Source organism: Tachyglossus aculeatus, chromosome 5, assembly GCF_015852505.1.
Source record: "Tachyglossus aculeatus isolate mTacAcu1 chromosome 5, mTacAcu1.pri, whole genome shotgun sequence".
Lineage (NCBI taxonomy): Eukaryota > Metazoa > Chordata > Mammalia > Monotremata > Tachyglossidae > Tachyglossus > Tachyglossus aculeatus.
This window is the reverse complement of record NC_052070.1, coordinates 40,559,408-40,577,753: the sequence shown is the minus strand read 5'-3', so window position 1 is coordinate 40,577,753 and position 18,346 is coordinate 40,559,408. Positions and strand designations below refer to the sequence as shown.

Below are 18,346 nucleotides of genomic sequence, written 5' to 3'. Positions count from 1 at the left end.
TTCCAGAGTTGAGCTTGAATTTATCACCCACAGGTGCCCTGGGAGCTTTCTAATCGGGGACGGGGCTGGGGGAGTACTAGAACTGGGGCCAGGCTCAGGACTTAGTGGAGCCACCACTGAAGGCCCAGGGCCAAGCTGGAGAAGGCATCCTGCCGGCTGGAAGAATGGGAGAAGTGGGAATGTGACTGGCTTTGTCCCACCCCAACCCCAGGGTGGCCCCTCCTGCCCACACCGCCTGCTGCGGGAGCCGATGGTGCCACTGCTGGCCGAGAAGCTGCCTGGAACACTGCAGCCCGGTCCTATGCCCGTTGACCAGGTGGGCCTGGAGCTCCATCAGAGACCAGCGCTTAGAACAGTGCTCTGCACATAGTAAGTGCTTAACAAATACCATCATTGCTATTATTATTATCAAGGGCCCAGCAGCTCAGTTCAGAGCCAAGGCCCTCATCAAAAAAAGTCCATTTTGAAATGATTCAAGTCGAAACAGGCGATCAGGCACCTGTTGTTTTCCCGGTGCCCTGTGCCAGTCCATCCTCGGTTTCACTCATTCCCACCTCAAAGTAATAAACTCCCTGAGGCAGCAGGGAAGAGGTGGGGCCACCCCCCCACCCACCCCCACCCCGTGAACCACAGGAGACCCAGCTTCCTGTCCCAGCTCTGCCACTGTCAGACCTGGGAAAGTTGCTTAAGATTCTTTGTACCCTGGTTTTTCCCATCTATAAAATGGGAACACAGATGCCACAGATTGGGAATTTTGGAGGGCGCAGCCTATACAGATCCTGGCCAACAATGCCATCATTATTCTCAACCCTAATACATGTAGGCTCTGGGTCTCATGGGGGCTGGCAGGCAGGCTGGCACAAAAAGCCCTGCATGCTCTTGACATGGGGGTCAGATATTCAGGGCTGGGGCTTTGACTAAGAGCCTTCTGTTTCCAAATCTTCACACAAACACGCAATTCTCACTGCTTCATCAGTGGGAAAGTCTGAGGCACTAAAAGTCACCTGGCAGATTCAGATCCCATTTCAGACCAGTGACATCACTGGATCTGGGACACTGGAGATGAAATCCAGATAGTTATGGCCCAGGAAAGAGCCCAGGGCAGGGAGCTAGGTCGCAGCTTTGCCTAGCTAGGATAGCTAGGCCCAGGTCCTAGTCCCAGCTTTGCCACTGGTCTGCTGGATGACCTTAAGAGAGTCACTTAACCTCTCTGAGCCTCAGTTTCCTCACCTATGAAATGGGAATATACACCTGCTCTGTGAATGTGAGCTCAAAGTGAGACAGGAATGGATCGGATCTGGTTATTTTGTATCCTAGTGCTTAGTGCAAATGAATTAATAAATGTCTTAAGTACCCATTAAACCTGCAGCTGGAATAAGTCTATATTAAGGTGCCTTCCAAGAAAACCCTATCTTGAGGAAAATACACTCCTAAAGAGCCGGGATTTTGATGTCACTCACCATCACAGTTGGGAAATAAAAAAGCATTTCAAGGCTCTGGTAATCTCCAGATTTCTGAAACTTCACAGTCTCATCCCGCTGGAAGGGAGAAGCAATCCTTTCCGAGGGGCCAAAGGGATAGGATTTCCCAGTTTCATTTCCCCACACCCCACCCCCCCCCAGCTGCTCGGGTGCCCAAGGGCTAGGCCAGCTGCCAGGAAACAGCCACCACCACATGGACTTGACCAACAGGGTGTGAAGGGCTCTTTGGCTGGGCTCGGGCTCAGAAGCTCCAGGGAAAGTTGCCCGGTGAAAGCTAGTCATGTCCGCTGGCTACACAGCCAGAATGAGGGACTGCCTGTGGTGGCGGCCCAAAGCCCTTTCTGAAAGGTGATCATTCTGCTTACCCTGGATCAGGCACGTGTTTTCATTTAGGAACTTGCTTCCATTCTGCCCCGAGGAGGGTCTGGACCCCAGTGTTTGGTGTGAGGGGATCTGCTGCCAGCATTACTGGGGCTGGGGAAATGATGATGATGATGATGATAATAATGACAATAAATAATGATAATAATAATGATATTTGTTAAGCACTTACTATGTGCCAGGCACTGTACTAAGCACTGGGGTGAAGCAGCATGGCGTAGTGGATACAGCACAGGCCTGGGAGTCAGAAGGTCATGGGTTCTAATCCCGGCTCTGACACTTGTCTGCTGTGTGACCTTGGGCAAGTCACTTCACTTCTCTGGGCCTCAGTTACCTCATCTTTAAAATGCAGATTGAGACTCTGAGCCCTATATGGAACAGGGACTGTGTCCAACTTGATTTGTTTGTATCCAGCCCAGCACTTAGTACAGAGCCTGGCACATAGTAAGCACTTAACAAATACCATAATTATTATTATTATTGTTACAAGCAAATTGGGAAACCCCCTCACTTTTGTAGTCGTAGCAAGAGTATTATGTGCTTACTGGGTACAGTGCATTTTAACTAGGTGCTGAGGAAGAACACAAGGGGGAATTAGACATTGTCCTGGCACCTCCATCTGAGCAGGTGTCTCTGAAAACACACTTCAAGAAAACCAGTCAGAAAGCTCCTCACACCCCATGGGTGCCTCCATGCTCTGCCCAGAGACATCGACTCCAGAACACACTTAGGAAATGCATGGCCGCTTTCATGATCTTTCCACACAAGAGCAGGAAAGCCAAGCTACTCCCTGACCTGGCATTTACCTGGCTGACAGAGGCATCTTCACCAATTACGGCAAGAGGAATCCTGGCTATAGAAGTGGGGAGACTCAGAGCAGCCACAAAGTGATGGTAGATTAGACTGTAACCTCCTTGCAGGCAGGTTACACGGTTCTCCCAAGCATGTAGTAGAGTGCTTAGTAATGGAGTTATAATAAATAAGGGAGTTATAATAATAATAAAATAGTATTTGTTAAGCGCTTAGTATGTGCAAAGCACTGTTCTAAGTGCTGGGGTAGATACAAGGTGATCAGGTTGTCCCACGTGGGGCTCACAGTCTTCATCCCCATTTTACAGATGAGGGAACTGAGGCACAGAGAAGTGAAGTAACTTGCCCAAAATCACACAGCTGACAAGTGGCGGAGCTGGGATTCGAACCCATGACCTTTGACTCCCAAGCCCGGGCTCCTGTAATCATAATAATGCCATTTACTGAGTGTCTAGTCAATCAATCAATCAATGGCATTTACTGAGCACTTACAGTGTGCAGGACACTATACTAAGCACTTGGGAGAGTACAATTAAGTAGACTTTCAGTGAAAGACACTGTACCGAGCGCTTGGGAAATACCAACAGAAGCACAAAATACAGCCACTGCCTGGAAGGAGCTTACACCTCTGATTGGGGAAGGCCAACATAGAAATAGTTGGTGCTGAGAAGGTGCTCAATAAATGCCACTGATGGACTGACTGATTGAAATGGACGAGCAGCAATCTGAAAGTACAAAGCACATTCTTGCTCTCTCCTGCAAGCCAGCATGGACAGTCACTAAACTAGAAGCTGTGACACATTCCCTGATGCCTCTGCCACTAGGGGTTATCAGATAACAATAAAAATCTATCCAGCTCAGCAAACTGGTGCTGTGGCCATCTGCCCCTTCCTCCTGGCTGTTGTCACTGTGTTATAATGGAAAAGTTTCCCTCTACAGTCATAGGGAAGAGAAAGCCATTCCCCAAGATCTCAGCAGCCAAAGGTTGAAGTCTGCAATTAACACAAGATTTTCAAGGTACAAGGGTCAGGAGATCTGGGTTCAAATCCTGCCACCACCACTTGTGGGTCACTATTGCCTCTCTGGCCCCAGTTTCCTCCACCTGCACAAAGTGGGTTAGCAGCCTGCCTGCCTAACCTGGAGATGGAAGAACAAACAAAGCGATTCAGCGGCAGGTCAGGCAGGGCACTTACCTGACTCTCCACACTCCCACTTTCAGTGAAGAAACCAAACCCGAGATCCTACCTGGCCCCCACAGGGTGGTATTCAGAAGTAAGAACCAGTTTTGCGAAGTTCTCCACCCAGGTATTAGATGGGCACTGCATGTTCAAGGCCATTATGGAATTAAGGAAGCACCCCACCACCAGCTAGAAACCTTCGCACGCTCACACAAATGCAAACACACACACACACACACACAAACACACACATGCGCATGCACGCGCACGCACACACACCCACCACACATAAAAACACTGACCCCTCCCATTAGGGAACTCGTCCTGAGAAAGCAGAGGCACCCTCACATGACTCTGACTTGTTTTGGACAGCCAGTGGCTATCCATTTCCCAAGGCGGTGGAGATGGGGAAGAAGTCCGCAGCCCCTATAGCATAAAGGAGTGGGATCTCAATTGGGTCAGGGAGTGGTTATGAACCTAGGATCCATTTTCAATGCCCCTCCTAGTTATAATATTAATGATGATGATAATTGTGGTATTAAGCATTTATTCTATGCTAAACACTGTAGTAAGTGCTGGAGTAGATATAAGATAGGTCAGACCCAATCCCTCTCCTACATGGACTCATAGTCTAGCAGGGAGGGAGACTACAGATGAAGAAACCGAAGCCCAGAGTAGTTAACTGAAGGCACATCTACTCCTAGAGGCCTTCCCTAAGCCCCCCTTTCCTCTTCTCCCACTCTCTTCTGTGTCCCAACTTGCTCCCTTTATTCATCCCCCCCACCCAGCCCCACAACACTTATGTACATAGCTGTCATTTATTTATATTGACCTCTGTCTTCTCCACTACACTGTAAGCTTGTTGTGGGCAGGGAATGTGTCTGTTTTTGTTATATTCATTTAATTGTATTTATTGAGAGCTTACTGTGTGCAGAGCACTGTACTAAGCACTTGGGAAGTACAAATCGGTAACATATAGTGACAGTCCCTACCCAATAGCAGGCTCACAGTCTAGAAGGGAGAAACAGACAACAAAACAACACATATTAACAAAATAAAATGAATAGTAAATATGTACAAGTAAAATAGAGTAATAAACCTGTACAAACATATATACAGGTGCTATGGGGAGGGGAAGGAGGTAGGGCAGGGGGATGGGGAGAGGGAGGAGGGGGCTCAGTTTGGGAAGGCCTCCTGGAGGAGGTGAGCTCTCAGTTGGGCTTTGAAGGGAGGAAGAGAGCTAGCTTGGCGGATGTGCGGAGGGAGGGCATTCCAGGCCAGGGGGAGAACGTGAGCCGGGGGTCGACGGCGGGACAGGTGAGAACGAGGCACAGTGAGGAGGTTGGCGGCAGAGGAGTGGAGGGTGCGGGCTGGGCTGTAGAAGGAAAGAAGGGAGGTGAAGTAGGAGTGGTCGAGGTGATGGACAGCCTAGAAGCCAAGAGTGAGGAGTTTTTGCTTGATGCGTACGTTGATTGGTAGCCACTGGAGATTTTTGAGGAGGGCAGTAGTATGCCCAGAGCGTTCCTGCACAAAGATGATGCGGGCAGCAGCATGAAGTATAGATTGAAGTGGGGAGAGACAGGAGGATGGGAGATCAGAGAGGAGGCTGATGCAGTAATCCAGTGGGGATAGGATGAAAGACTGAACCAGCAGGGTAGTGGTTTGGATGGAGAGGAAAGGGCGGACCTTGGCAGTGTTGCGGAGGTGAGACCGGCAGGTTTTGGTGATGGCTTGGATGTGAGGGGTGAACGAAAGAGCAGAGTCGAGGATGACCCCAAGGTTGCAGGCTTGTGAGACGAGAAGGATGGTAGTGCGATCAACAGTGATGGGAAAGTCAGGGAGAGGGCAGGGTTTGGAAGGGAAGATAAGGAGTTCAGTCTTGGACATATTATATTGTACTCTCCCACACAGTAAGCACTGAATAAATATGATTAAATGAATGAAGTGACATCCCCACGGTCACATACCTGAGGCATCAAACCTCAGGTTTTTTTGACTCCCAGGCTGTGCTCTTTCCATTAGGCCTCACTGCTACACTTCCTGTATCTCACTTCTCCATGTATCTTGAGAAAGATGCTGGAGAGGAGGTTTGGAATGGGGAGGATCCAGAAAGATGGACAGAGAACAAGACAACCCCAATCAATCCAGCTGGTAAAGGCCAGGCAGAACCCCATCCCCATCAAGGTCAAGAGTTAGTATCAAACAGTAAGGAAGCAGAGAGGCAGAAAATTACCCAAGATCCGCTGCTGCAGACCAGGGCATAAGAAGACCCTGGAGGAAATTCAGAAACATAGGATCACGCCCTGTTTTCTGGCTGACAGAGCTTCAGGGGTCAATTTGTGCTTGCACCTGCCTCCATTTAATTTATTAATAATAATAATTGTGATATTTTTAAGTGCTTACTATGGGCCAGCCACTGTTCTAAGCTCGGGGGACACAGTCCCTGTCCCACATGGGGCTCACAGTCTTAATCCCCATTTTACAGATGAGGTAACAGGCACTGAGAAGTGAAGTGAATGGCCCAAGGTCACAGAGCAGACATTTGGCAGCGCCGGCAGGGCAAACTCTAACCCTTTGCACTCGGAGGATGTCCAGTTCTGTAGACAGCTTAGGGAGGGGAGGAGGCAAGCTGACATTGCCAACCCGGTGGGAAGACCTTTCTGTGGTCTGCCCTCTCTCTCTCCTGCTGCTGTTGCAGCTACGGCCCCTTCACCGCAGGACAGGGAGGGCGAGGTGGGCGGGAAAGCAGAGAACGGAACAGAAAGGGCAGCTTGGACACGGAAACCGAAGGGCTCCTGCGTGCGGAAGGGAAGAAGGGGGAGTGAGGGGACTAACTCCCAACGGGGATTCCCGGTGGGACAGGAGGTTCGAGAAGCAGCATGGCTTAGTGGAAATAGCCCAGGCTTGGGAGTTAGAGATCGTGGGTTCGAATCCCGGCTCTGCCACTTGTCAGCTGTGAGTGTTTGAGCAAGTCACTTAACTTCTCTGTGCCTCAGTTACCTCATCTGTAAAATAGGGACTAAGAATGTGAGCTCTACGTGGGACAACCCGATTACCTTGTATCTACCCCAGTGCTTAGAACAGTGCTTGGCACATAGTAAGCGCTTAATACAATTATTATTATTATTCGGGAGGAACAGGGAAGAGGGGAGGGAAAGGGAGGGGAGGATTTATATTGCAAGTAGCCCAACCGGTTTCAGGGCTTCCCCGCCCCCTCCTCGTCTCCTCCCCTTCCCCCAGGAGTCCAAGCAGCCCCCTGCCTAGGGGTGGGGAAGATCCTCCCTTCTCCTTTTCGGGAGATAATAATGGTATTTGTTAAGGTGCTTACTATGTGCAAAGCACTGTTCTAAGCGCTGGGGGGGATACAAGGTGATCAGGTTGTCCAACGAGGGGGGGCTCACAGTCTTAATCCCCATTTTCCAGATGAGGGAACTGAGGCACAGAGAAGTTAAGTGACTTGCCCAAAGTCACACAGCTGACAGTTGGTGGGGCTGGGATTTGAACCCATGACATCTGACTCCAAAGCCCGGGCTCTTTCCACTGCGCCACGCTATGGGGAGGGGAGGATGGGAGCGCCCCCGCCTCAAAATTTGGCCTGAAGTTGGCAGGTGGGAGGGGTTGTAGCCCTCTCCGCGAAGTTGTGGCCAGCTCGCCAGCCCGCCCCGTCCTACCTTGGCAATCGCCACCGCTTCCCCGCATCGGGCGTCGGGCAGTGTGTAAGTGTGTTTGTGTGTGTATGTGTGTGACTGGCCCGCTCCTCCCTCCCCTGCTTCTTCCCTCCCACTTCCTGTCGTGTGGCCCCAGGCCCCATCTGCCCAGTTTGCGATCAGGTGCGCATCCCTCTGTCCATCTCTCATTCATTTATTCACACAATCGTACTTATTGAGCGCTCACTGTGTGCACAGCACTGTACTAAGCTCTTGGAAAGTACAATACAGCAATAGAGAAAAACCCTGCCCACAACGAGCTCACTGTCTAGAGAGAATAATTGTGTTATTTGTTAACACAAAGGTACTGTACTAAGCGCTGAGGTGGATACAGGCAAATTGGGTTGGACACAGTCCCTGTCCTACGTGGGACTCACAGTCTCAATCCCCATTTTACAGATGAGGGAACTGAGGCGCAGAGAAGTGAAGTGATTTACCCAAGTTCACTCACAGCAGACAAGTGGCAGAGCCGGGATTAGAACCCAGGTCCTTCTGACTCCCAGGACCGGGCTGTAGCCACTAGGTCAAGATGCTTCTAGTCCTTCCATCCCTCTGACCCATGGCTGGGCGCTGGGCCGGTCCTCTCTGCCCTGCTCATAGCCAGGGCACCCCGCATCCCCATCCCCTCCCCCAGCAAGTGGCGGCGAGAGGGAAGGGGGAGAGGAGGAGGAGGGGAAAAGAGGAAGGGGAAGGGGAAAGGAGAGGAAGGGAGAAGGGAGGAGAGGAGAGGGAGAGGAGGGGAAGGGGAAAGAAGAGGAGGCGGGAGGAGGAGGGAAGGGAGGGGAGGGAGAGAGAGAGGAGGAAGAGGGGAAGAGAGGGGTGGGAGAGAGGAGGAAGAGGGGAAAAGAGAGGAGGGAGAGGGGGAAGGGGGAAAGGAGGGGGGAGAGGGGGGGAAAGGAGGGGGGAGAGGAAGGGGGAGAGGGGGGTAGAGGGAGGGGAGAGGAGAGGGAGGGGAGAAGGGGGGAGAGGAGGGGGAGAGGGTGGGGAGAGGAGGGGGAGAGGCCGGGTAGAGGAGGAGGAGAGGGGCGGAGAGGAGGGGGAGAAGGGGAGAGAGGGAGGGGGAGAGAGGGAGGGGAGAGGAGGGGAGGGGAAAAGAAGGGGAGGGTAAGGGGAAAGGAGGGAAGGGGAGCCGGGAGAAGGGAGAGAGAGAGGAAGGGGAGGAGGAGAAGGGGAAAGGGGGAAGGGGGGAAGGGGGAGGAGAAGGAGGGAGAAAGGAGGGGTGGGGGGAGAAAGGAGAGAGGGAGACGAGGGGGAGGGGCCCGCATCTGCGGCGCCCAGGGCTCACCTGGGTGGTATGGGGGGCGGTGGAGGGAGCTGGGCAGTGCCCCGGCTGGTGTGGGTGTCCCTCCCGCCCTACCTGGGTCCGGCCGTGCCCCCGCCGCACTCCGAGCCCGGCTCAGGCTCCGGCTCCGGGTGATGGTCCGGCTCCGGCTCCGGGTCCGGCAGTCCTGGGGCCCGCCCCGGCCGGGCCCGGCCCCTCCCCAGGACAAAGTCCCCGCGGAGCCTCCTCCGGGGACCGGGGGATGGGCCTGCCGGGGGGGGGGGGCGGAGGGGGCGGGCCACATGCCCCAAAGGGTGGCCGGAGGGGCCCCCAGCCCGCCCCGGGCCGCCGGGAGATGACTGACCGCCGGCGCCGCGGCCCCTCCCGATCGGACCCTGTCCGGCCTGAGAGCCGGAGACCCCTGGGCCGGACCCCCAAACCCCGCCCCTGTCCCAGCCCGGGCCCGGGCCAGGCCCAGGGATCACTGGCCCCTCCCCTCCTCCTTGGATCCCTTTTTCCCTCTTCCTCTCTTTTCCTTCTCTGGATATAATAATAATAATGATGGCATTTATTAAGCGCTTACTATGTGCAAAGCACTGTTCTAAGCCCTGGGGAGGTTACAAGGTGATCAGGTTGTCCCATGGGGGGCTCACAGTCTTCATCCCCATTTTACAGATGAGGTAACTGAGGCCCAGAGAAGTTAAGTGACTAGCCCAAAGTCACACAGGTAACAATAGGCAGAGGCGGGATTTGAACCTATAACCTCTGACTCCAAAGCCCGAGCTCTTTCCACTGAGCCATGCTGCTTCTCTAACCCCCTTCCTTTCCTAATTCATTCAATCCCCTCCCCAATTCTCCTTCCTTGGATCCCCTTCTCCTCCGCCCCTCTTTCCTTCTCTGGATCCCCTTCCCCTCCTTCCCTCCTCCTCTTCTTCCCGCTACTTGCTCTCCACCTTCTCCTTTCTCTCCTCCCTCTCTTCCTTCCAATCAATCAATCAATGTCATTTACCGAACACTTACCGTGTTCAGAACACTGTACTAAGCAGTTGGGAGAGTGCAGTACAACAGGGTTGGTAGGCACATTCCCTTGTGCACAACGAGCTTAATCCTCTACCCCACCACTGAACTTCCCCTTCCCAGTTAACTATAACCCCTATCTCTGAGGCCTGCAACGTTCACATCACCCGAGATCCCTCCCTCTCTTTCAACGCCCTTATCCAGCCTCTCACCAAGTCCTATCAGTTTTTCCTCTGCATTTCCACGATCTGCCCCCTTCAAATGGTCACCACATTGGACCAGGAACTACTTGTACCCCAGTTTGACTACTGCATATGCCTCCTCACTAGTCTCCCTGCCCTAAGTCTCCCCCTTCTTCAGCCCATAATTCACTCTGCTGCCTGGATCGTTTTTCTAAATTGTCTTTCATTCAATCATATTTATTGAGCGCTTACTGTGTGCAGAGCACTGTACTAAGCGCTTGGGAAGTACAAGTTGGCAACATACAGAGACGGTCCCTACCCAACAGTGGGCTCACAGTCTAGAAGGGGGAGACAGAGAACAAAACAAAACATATTAACAAGATAAAATAAATAGAATAAATATGTACAAATAAAATAGAGTAAAAAATACGTACAAACATATATACAGGTGCTGTGGGGAGGCGAAGGAGGTAAGGCAGGGGGGATGGGGCGAGCTGGGGGAGAGGAAGGAGGGGGCTCAGTCTGGGAAGGCCTCCTGAAGGAGGTGAGCTCTCAGTAGGACTTTGAAGGGAGGAAGAGAGCTAGTCTGGTGGATGTGTGGAGGGAGGGCATTCCAGGCCAGGGGGAGGACGTGGGCTGGGGGTCAACAGCGGGACAGGCGTGAATGAGGCACGGTGAGGAGGTTAGCATCAGAGGAGTGGAGGGTGCAGGCTGGGCTGTAGAAAGAAAGAAGGGAGGTGAGGTAGGAGGGAGCGAGGTGATGGATAGCCTTGAAGCCAAGGGTGAAGAGTTTTTGCCTAAATTGTCATTTTGCTCCCATCTTCCCTCTCCTCAAAAATCACAAATAGTTGCCTCTCCCTCTCCATATAAAGCAGACCTTCCTGGCAGTTGTCTTTAAAGCACTGTCAGGTCTCCCTCCCCCTCATCCACTCTCTTCTCTCACTACACCCCAGCTCACACTCTTCAGTCCTCTCAAGCTAACCTATTCACTCTACCTTGTTCTTGACTTCCCATCTTACTGACCTCTTGCTCATGTCTTCCTTCCTGCCCAGGACTCCCTCCTCCTTCACATCCGAAAGACCATAGCAGCTCTCCTCATCATCCCCTTTCTGATATTACAACTCTAAGAGGTCCTCCCTGATTAATCAGCGTGGTTTAGTGAAAAGAGCACGGGCTTGGGAGTCAGAGGAGGTGGGTTCGAACCCCAGCTCTGCCACTTGTCGGCCGTGTGACCTTGGGCAAGCCACTTAACTTCTGTGTGCCTCAGTTACCTCATCTGTAAAATGGGGATTAAGACTGTGAACCCCACGTGGGACAACCTGATTACCTCGTGTCTACCCCAGGTCTTAGAACAGTGCTTGGCACAGAGTAAGCGCTTAACAAAAACCATTATTAGTATTATTGTATAATCCATAACTATAATCTCTAATCTCCTCACCTAATATCTCCCAACTCCCAAATCAGCATTTTCAGCCACCTAAACAGGTTAGTATGCACAAGCCTCCTTAGCATTTCTGTGCACCTCCTTGGACTCTATTTCTTCCTCCAATCTGTAATTTACTTTAGTGTCTGTCTCCTGGTTGTACCGTAAACTCCTTGAGGTTTGGAGATCATTTCTACCATTGTACTCTTCTAAGAGCTTAGAACAGTGGTCTGCATTCCCTCCCTTTCTTCCTTCTCTTCTTCTAATCCTCCCTTCCTTCTTTCTTCCTCTTCTTCCCACCCCGCATTCCCCAGCTCCCTTCTCTCCCTATCCGATACCTTCCCAAACCTTTTCTGAATGGGAAATCCCGAGTTCGACTTGGAGGCGGGGCCCGCGGGATCTGCCTCCGATTCCAATACCTGGTCGAAAATCGATGTTTTGAGGCAGCCTGCCCTCTGCTGTTTGAAACAAGTGCTGCAGGGGCCTAATCAATCAATCGTACTTACTGAGCACTTACCAAGTGCCGAGCACTGTTCTAAGCGCTTGGGAGAGTACAATAGAACAGAATTAACAGACATATTCCCTGTCCATGAAGAGCTTTACGGTAGCGACAGGGGCTGTTCATTCCCTCGGGCCCCATAATAATAACAATAATAATAATGGCATTTGCTTGGCACATAGTAAGCGCTTAACAAATACCATCATTATTATTATTATGTGCTTACTATGTGTGCCAAGTAATGTGCTAAGCATGGAGTACATACAAGATCATCAGGTCAGACACAGTCCTTATCCCACATGAGATTTACAATCCAAAGAGGGGGGAAAACAGGGGTTAAATCCCCATTTCATTGATGAGGGAACTGAGGCCCTGAGAAGTTTAGTGATTTGCCCGAGGCCACATAGCAGACTTGAGGTGGAGGAGGATTTGAGAACCCAGGTCCCCTGACTTTTAGGCTCATGCTCTTTCCACTAGGCCATGGTTCAATACTTCGAAGCTTCCTTAGGCAAACACAGCTATGGGAAATCAGAACATGGTATCACTGTCTTTTGATTAAATAATAGACACCAACCCTGTCATTCATTCAGTCGCATTTATTGAGCACTTACTGTGTGCAGAACACTGTACTAAGCGCTTGGGAAGTACAAGTTGGCAACATACAGAGATGGTCCCTACCCAACTGTTCTCTGGGACTTGTCTTGCCACTCCCTGTGCATCACATCATATCCTTCAGCCTTACGGCCAGAGCAGGCTCTTTGGAAACCACCCCGTAAAAGGATCTTGGCAGGTCGCTTAGTCTAGTCCCCTGCCTTCAAACCAGGTGATACCATTTTTTCTATCAGAAACACAAACCCCAAAAGCTATGGGCCTGTAGACACTTTATAGAGCGGTTGTGAGGACTTGGCAGTCAGGAGTTCTGGATTCTAGAGCCCAGTTCTGACACTGACTTGCAGTGTAACTTTGGTCAATTTCCTTGATCTCTCTGAGCCTCAGTTTTCTCAATCTGTAAAATGGGGCCAAAAGGGGATCTGATCTCACCTACATTAGCATCTCCCACCCCCTGCACTCTTGGTGAGGAGTGGAAGAGGAGAAAGGTAGATCTTTCTTGGTCCCTGGAGCAAGACTATGGAAAGACAGAGTCCCCCAGTAGGCCTGCTATTACCTGCGCCTCTCCTGTTGGCCCTATCTCTGCTCCTCTCAGCTCTACAGGGGCCCAGACAGACACTTGGCTATTGCTCTTGATATCCTTTCCCTCCCTCCCCACTTGGCTTTCCCTGAAGAGTTGGATGGCTGTGTTTATGGGTGGCAGGGGCAGCAGGAAGTCAAGAATGACCTCCCAGTACCCCCTCCAAGACAACTTACCATGTTTTTGGGGGGCAGCACTCTCCTACCCCCACCCTCAAATGAAGGTTTTAAGGATTGATTCTTCTTCTGTCTCAGCCTCTCCAGTGTACCCCCATAAACCATTCCCATTCCTCACTGCCCATGAAGTTATTTCCCTTCCTCTGCTGCTCTCTCCACTTTTCTTTAATAATAATAATAATGGTATTTGTTGAGCACTTACTATGTGCCAGGCACTGTTCTAAGCTCCGGGGTAGATAAAAGATAATCAGGTTGGACACAGTCCCTGTCCCACATAGGGTGCACAGTCTTAATCACCCTTTTACAGTTGAGGGAACTGAGGCACAGAGAAATTGAGTGACTTGTCCAAGGTCACACAGGAGACAAGTGGCAGAGCCGGAATTAGAGTCCAGGTCCTGACTCCCAGTCTCATGCTTTATTCACTAGGCCATGCTGCTTCTTTGAATTGGGCTTTTAATTCTGAATCTCAACCTTTCCCCAGCCCTCTTATCTTTATTTACCCTCTTACCTCCGAGTCCTACCCGTGTCTCACTGAGAGGGGAGGGGTGAACCAGACAGAAGCAAGGGCATGCCTGCTGCCAAGCCATTGGCGGTGAAGTTGTCTGACCAAAAAGCCACCTAGGGCATTCTGGGATTTGGACAGATCCACCAGGAATATTGAAAAACAGCTGGCTAATGTGGGTGATGAAGATCGCAGCGGCTACTGAGGAAGCTGCCTGCTGGCCTCTGGTGCTGTAACACATCTAAGCACTTATTACCGTGCTCTGCACAAAGTGCTCAGAATAGATGATTGACTAACTGAAGTCACTGGTTTGGGCTGTGGTCACATCAGCCAAAAATGCCTCCCTCTGGTGCAATTTGTTCACAATCTGCAGCACCCCTGCCTGCCTGCTTACACACTGGACTCCGAACTCCAACGGGAACACAACTTGCCAGTGAGAGAGGCTGAGTCGCCCTGTGCAAATCACTGTCACTATTATAATCATGGTATTTTCTTAACTCCTTAGTATGTGTCGTGGTGAATACAAGATAATCAAATCAATCGACTGTATTTATGGAGTGCTTACTTTGTGCAGTGCAATAAATCCAACACTCGTATTAACGGAGTGCTTACTGTATGCAAAGAACTGTACTAAGCTCTTGCGAGAGCTTATAACTATAACAGAGTGGGTAGACACGTTCCCTGCCCACAATGAGCTTACAGTCTAGGGGGGATACAGACAATATGAATAAACAACAGGTATGTTCAGAAGTGTGGTGGGACTGAGGGAGAGGTGAATAAAGGGTGCAAATTCAAGTGCAAAGATGATGCAGAAAGGAGTGGGAGAAGAGGAAATGAGAGAAGGGCCAATGCCAGTTTCACATAGGTTTAGCAGTCTAGGAGGGAAGGAGAGCAAGGATCTTACCCCCTTTTTACTGAGGAGGAATCAGAGGCACAGAGAGGTTAAGTAATTTGCCCAGTGTCACACACCAGGCCTGTGGCAATGCTAGGAATTGAACTCAGGTCCCCTGGCTCTTAGTCTCCTGCTGCTAGCATTAGGCCACACTGCCTCCCACAAGTTAAGGGACTGGAGTCTTCAGAGCAGAGGCTCATCCATTTTTTACCAATGGGACTCTGTCATCCTTATTTTATGAAGGAAACTATCATTCTTATCCTATGAAGATAGCTGAGATGTTTGAGGTTAAGGAACAGGGGGGCTTTTAGAGTAACAATGCTGTGAAACTCAGAGGCTCTATTCATTCATTCAATCATATTTATTGAGCGCTTACTGTGTGCAGAGCACTGTACTAAGTTCTTGATATCATCAGATGGGAGAAAAAAATACATCAAAGACCCTGCAAATTGAAGGGAGGATGTGCTGTAGAACTAGAAATGGTATTTATTGAGCACTCACTGGAAGCAGTGTACTATAGTAAGTTCTTTGGAAAATCTGGCAGAAGAAGGAGGCCTGTTCACTACCCACAGGAGCTTAGAGAAACGCAACTCAAGCCCTGCTCAAGTTTTTTATCGTGGCCCAGTCCTGGCTCATAGATCTTCATAGAGTTCCTTGAGGTTGATCTGTGAACCCCCAAAATAGCCTCCTTCCCCAAGCACCTCTTCTCCCCTAACCCCTCATCCGTGTTCTGTTTCTTTTTTTAATATATTTGTAAAGCACTTACTATGTGCAAAGCACTATTTTAAGTGCGAGGGTAGATACAAGTTAATCAGATTGGGTTCAGGCCCTGCCCCACAAGGGGTTCACAGTCTAAATCCCCATTTTTCAGATGAGGAAACTGAGGCACAGAGAAGTTAAGTGACTCACCCAAAGTCACACAGCAGACAAGCGCTGGAAAAGCAGCATGGCCTAGTGTATACAGCATAGGCCTGGGAGTCAGAAGGACCTGGGTTCTAATCCTGACTCCTCTACTTGTCTTCTGGGCAAGTCAGTTAACTTTTCTGGGCCTCAGTTACCTCATTTGTAAAATGGGGATTAAGACTATGAGCCCTTATAATAACAATCATGATGGCATTTATAAAGCATTTACTATATGCAAATCACCGTTCTAAGCGCTGGGGAAGATACAAGGTGATCAGGTTGTCCCACATGGGGCTCACAGTCTTAATTCCCATTTTACAGATGAGGTAACTGAGGCACAGAGAAGTTAAGTGACTTGCCCAAAGTCACACAGCTGACAATTGACAAAACCGGGATTCGAACCCATGACCTCTGACTCCCAAGCCTATGCTCTTTCCACTGAGCCACGCCTTATGGGACAGCGACTATGTCCAACCTGATAAACTTATATCTACCTCAGTGTTTAATACAGTGCCTGGCACGCAGTAAGCACTTTAACAAATACCATAAAAAAAAAGTGGCAGAGAAAGAATTAGAACCCACATCCTTTCCTGTTATGAAAATAAGAAACACTTGTTTGGGAAGGGAGAATACTGTCCAGGGGGCCGAAGTGGGTGTTTGTGGAGAAGGGGGCCCCCCAATAACTTGAATAGGCCGGAGCATCTTGCTACAACCTTGTCTTGTCCTATGCCATCGAGTCGCTTCCCACCACTGACACATCTCTCCCAGAACGCCCCACTCTCCATCCGCAATTGTTCTGGTAGTGTATCCATAGAGTTTTCTTGGTAAAAATACAAAAGTGGTTTCCATTGCCGCCTTCCGCGCAATAAACTTGAGTCTCTGCCCTGGACTCTCCCATGCCGCTGCTGCCAGGCACAGGTGAGTTTTGACTTGTAGCAGATTGGCTTCCACTCTCTAGCCACTGCCCAAGCTATGAATGGAATAGGTAGGCCTCTGCTTGACTCTCCCTCCCGTAGCCGAGACTGGTAGAGAACTGGAAACTCTCCAGGTGAGACCCAGAGAGGCTGCTACAACCTAGGCGCTCCGAAAATACAATATTTGCTCACCAGTTCGAGACTCTACAAATAAATAATTATAGTCACTCACTGCCCTCTCGTGGCCGGCACGGGGCTAGTATCCACAGCAGCACAAATATTAATTCTTTGAGTACCCGGAATTACCTTTCTTCTGAGGAACGGGACAAGGTCTTCTGGATTTTGGCCATGAGAAAGTGCTCTCTGTGGGCAGATGCAATGGCTGTTTTGCATTGCATCCATCTTTTCTGGAGATCTCAGGCCTTCTAGACTGTGAGCCCACTGTTGGGTAGGGACCGTCTCTATATGTTGCCAACTTGTACTTCCCAAGCGCTTAGTACAGTGCTCTGCACACAGTAAGCACTCAATAAATACGATTGATTGATTGATTGGTAATCAATCTGGGCAACAATTTTTTTTTGTCCAGATTGGCAGTGCAGTTTAATGGGAAGAGCATAAGTCTGGGTGTCAGAAGAACTGGGTTCTTCTCCCAGCACTGCAATTGGCCTGTTGGGTGACCTTGGGTATGTTACTTAATGTCTCTAGCCTCCAGTATCCTCATCCATAAAAGAGAAATAAGATCATATTATTATAATAAGCTCTCTCTCTTCTAGACCAGAGCCCAGAGAGGAAACCTCAACATTTCCCAAGGCAAATCCTCTTCTCAGAAGGGCCCCAGCTAAACTTCCAACCTAAGCTTGCAGCCAAGCCCCGGGAACTTCTTCAGCCCCCACGGCCTGCTCCGCATGGGTGGGGGCCAGGACCCCTGGGGCCCAGGAATTTGACGTGGGTGTGATTGACACCCAAAACAACCATGCTTTTCATCCCCGCTCTTGTCCCTTATCATTCTCCTGACCTATTACGTCAGGCCAGTGTCCCTTTGGGTACCGTCCCTACTGGGAGTCCGTCCAGGAAAACATCTCTGTGGCAACCTCCCCTCAGTTCGCTGACCCACGCTGCCCTCCCCTAGGCCTAGCCGGCCATTTCAGGCCTTCGGACAGAGGCGTTTATGTGTTTGCTGGAGGAGTTGGCGTCTTGGTGGGGGCGTGGGCCGTGGGCGATGCATGAACAGGGTTTGTCTGTTCCCACCCCGGAAAAGGAGGCTTCCTGACTCATCTCTCTGGCAGCAGAGCTATCATCTGGTAGCCTGCTGCACTGGCCTTCTCCCTGCAGACAATGCTAATGGGACATTTGACCTCACTGCTGGGAAGTGGGGGGCTGCAGGGGGCAGGGGTCCAGCTACTACCCAGGATCCAAGTTCTGAATCCTCATGCTGGTTGCAAGGCCGAGACGAGAAGCCTGGACTTACTACTAATAGACAGCCAAACCGGAAAACCTCTACAATTCCGTGGCAGCACTGTCTTCTCCCAAAGTGGCCTGATAAAGCTGTGTAACCATCCTACTAGGTTCCTGTTAGCCAGATAGCAGCACCGGGGCTTCACTGTGACAATCCTGTGGCTGAACCCTTCACCGTGGGTCTGGAGATCCCAGTAGGTAGGCAGGAGGTGGGGCTGGATTGTCTCCACACTGAGAGCCCCCAAGTCAGCTCCAAAACAGGGATGTTCTGGAGCCAGGTTGGGGGTTAGGGGTTCGGACCTTCCTCAGAGAAGTGCCTTTGAGATGGATTTCAGCAAAATGTTGAGAATGATGCCATCACTTTATGTTAGTGTAG

The 18,346-nt window shown here is 50.6% G+C and overlaps 1 protein-coding gene and 1 non-coding gene across 2 annotated transcripts in view; both read right to left on the bottom strand.

The window, feature by feature from the left end:
• The window catches only part of ARHGEF16 (Rho guanine nucleotide exchange factor 16), a 58,015-nt gene extending 49,087 nt beyond the window's left edge, over positions 1–8,928 (bottom strand). Inside the window, exon 1 of the mRNA XM_038746715.1 lies at positions 8,843–8,928. The gene's annotated coding sequence lies outside the window, so the exon portion shown is untranslated. The remainder of the gene's footprint in view (positions 1–8,842) is intronic.
• A 7,601-nt stretch (positions 8,929–16,529) lies between these two features.
• Positions 16,530–16,667, bottom strand: LOC119929162. The gene has a single exon (XR_005451300.1). It is a non-coding gene; the product is annotated as a small nucleolar RNA SNORA7 (small nucleolar RNA).
• Positions 16,668–18,346: the final 1,679 nt, after the last annotated feature.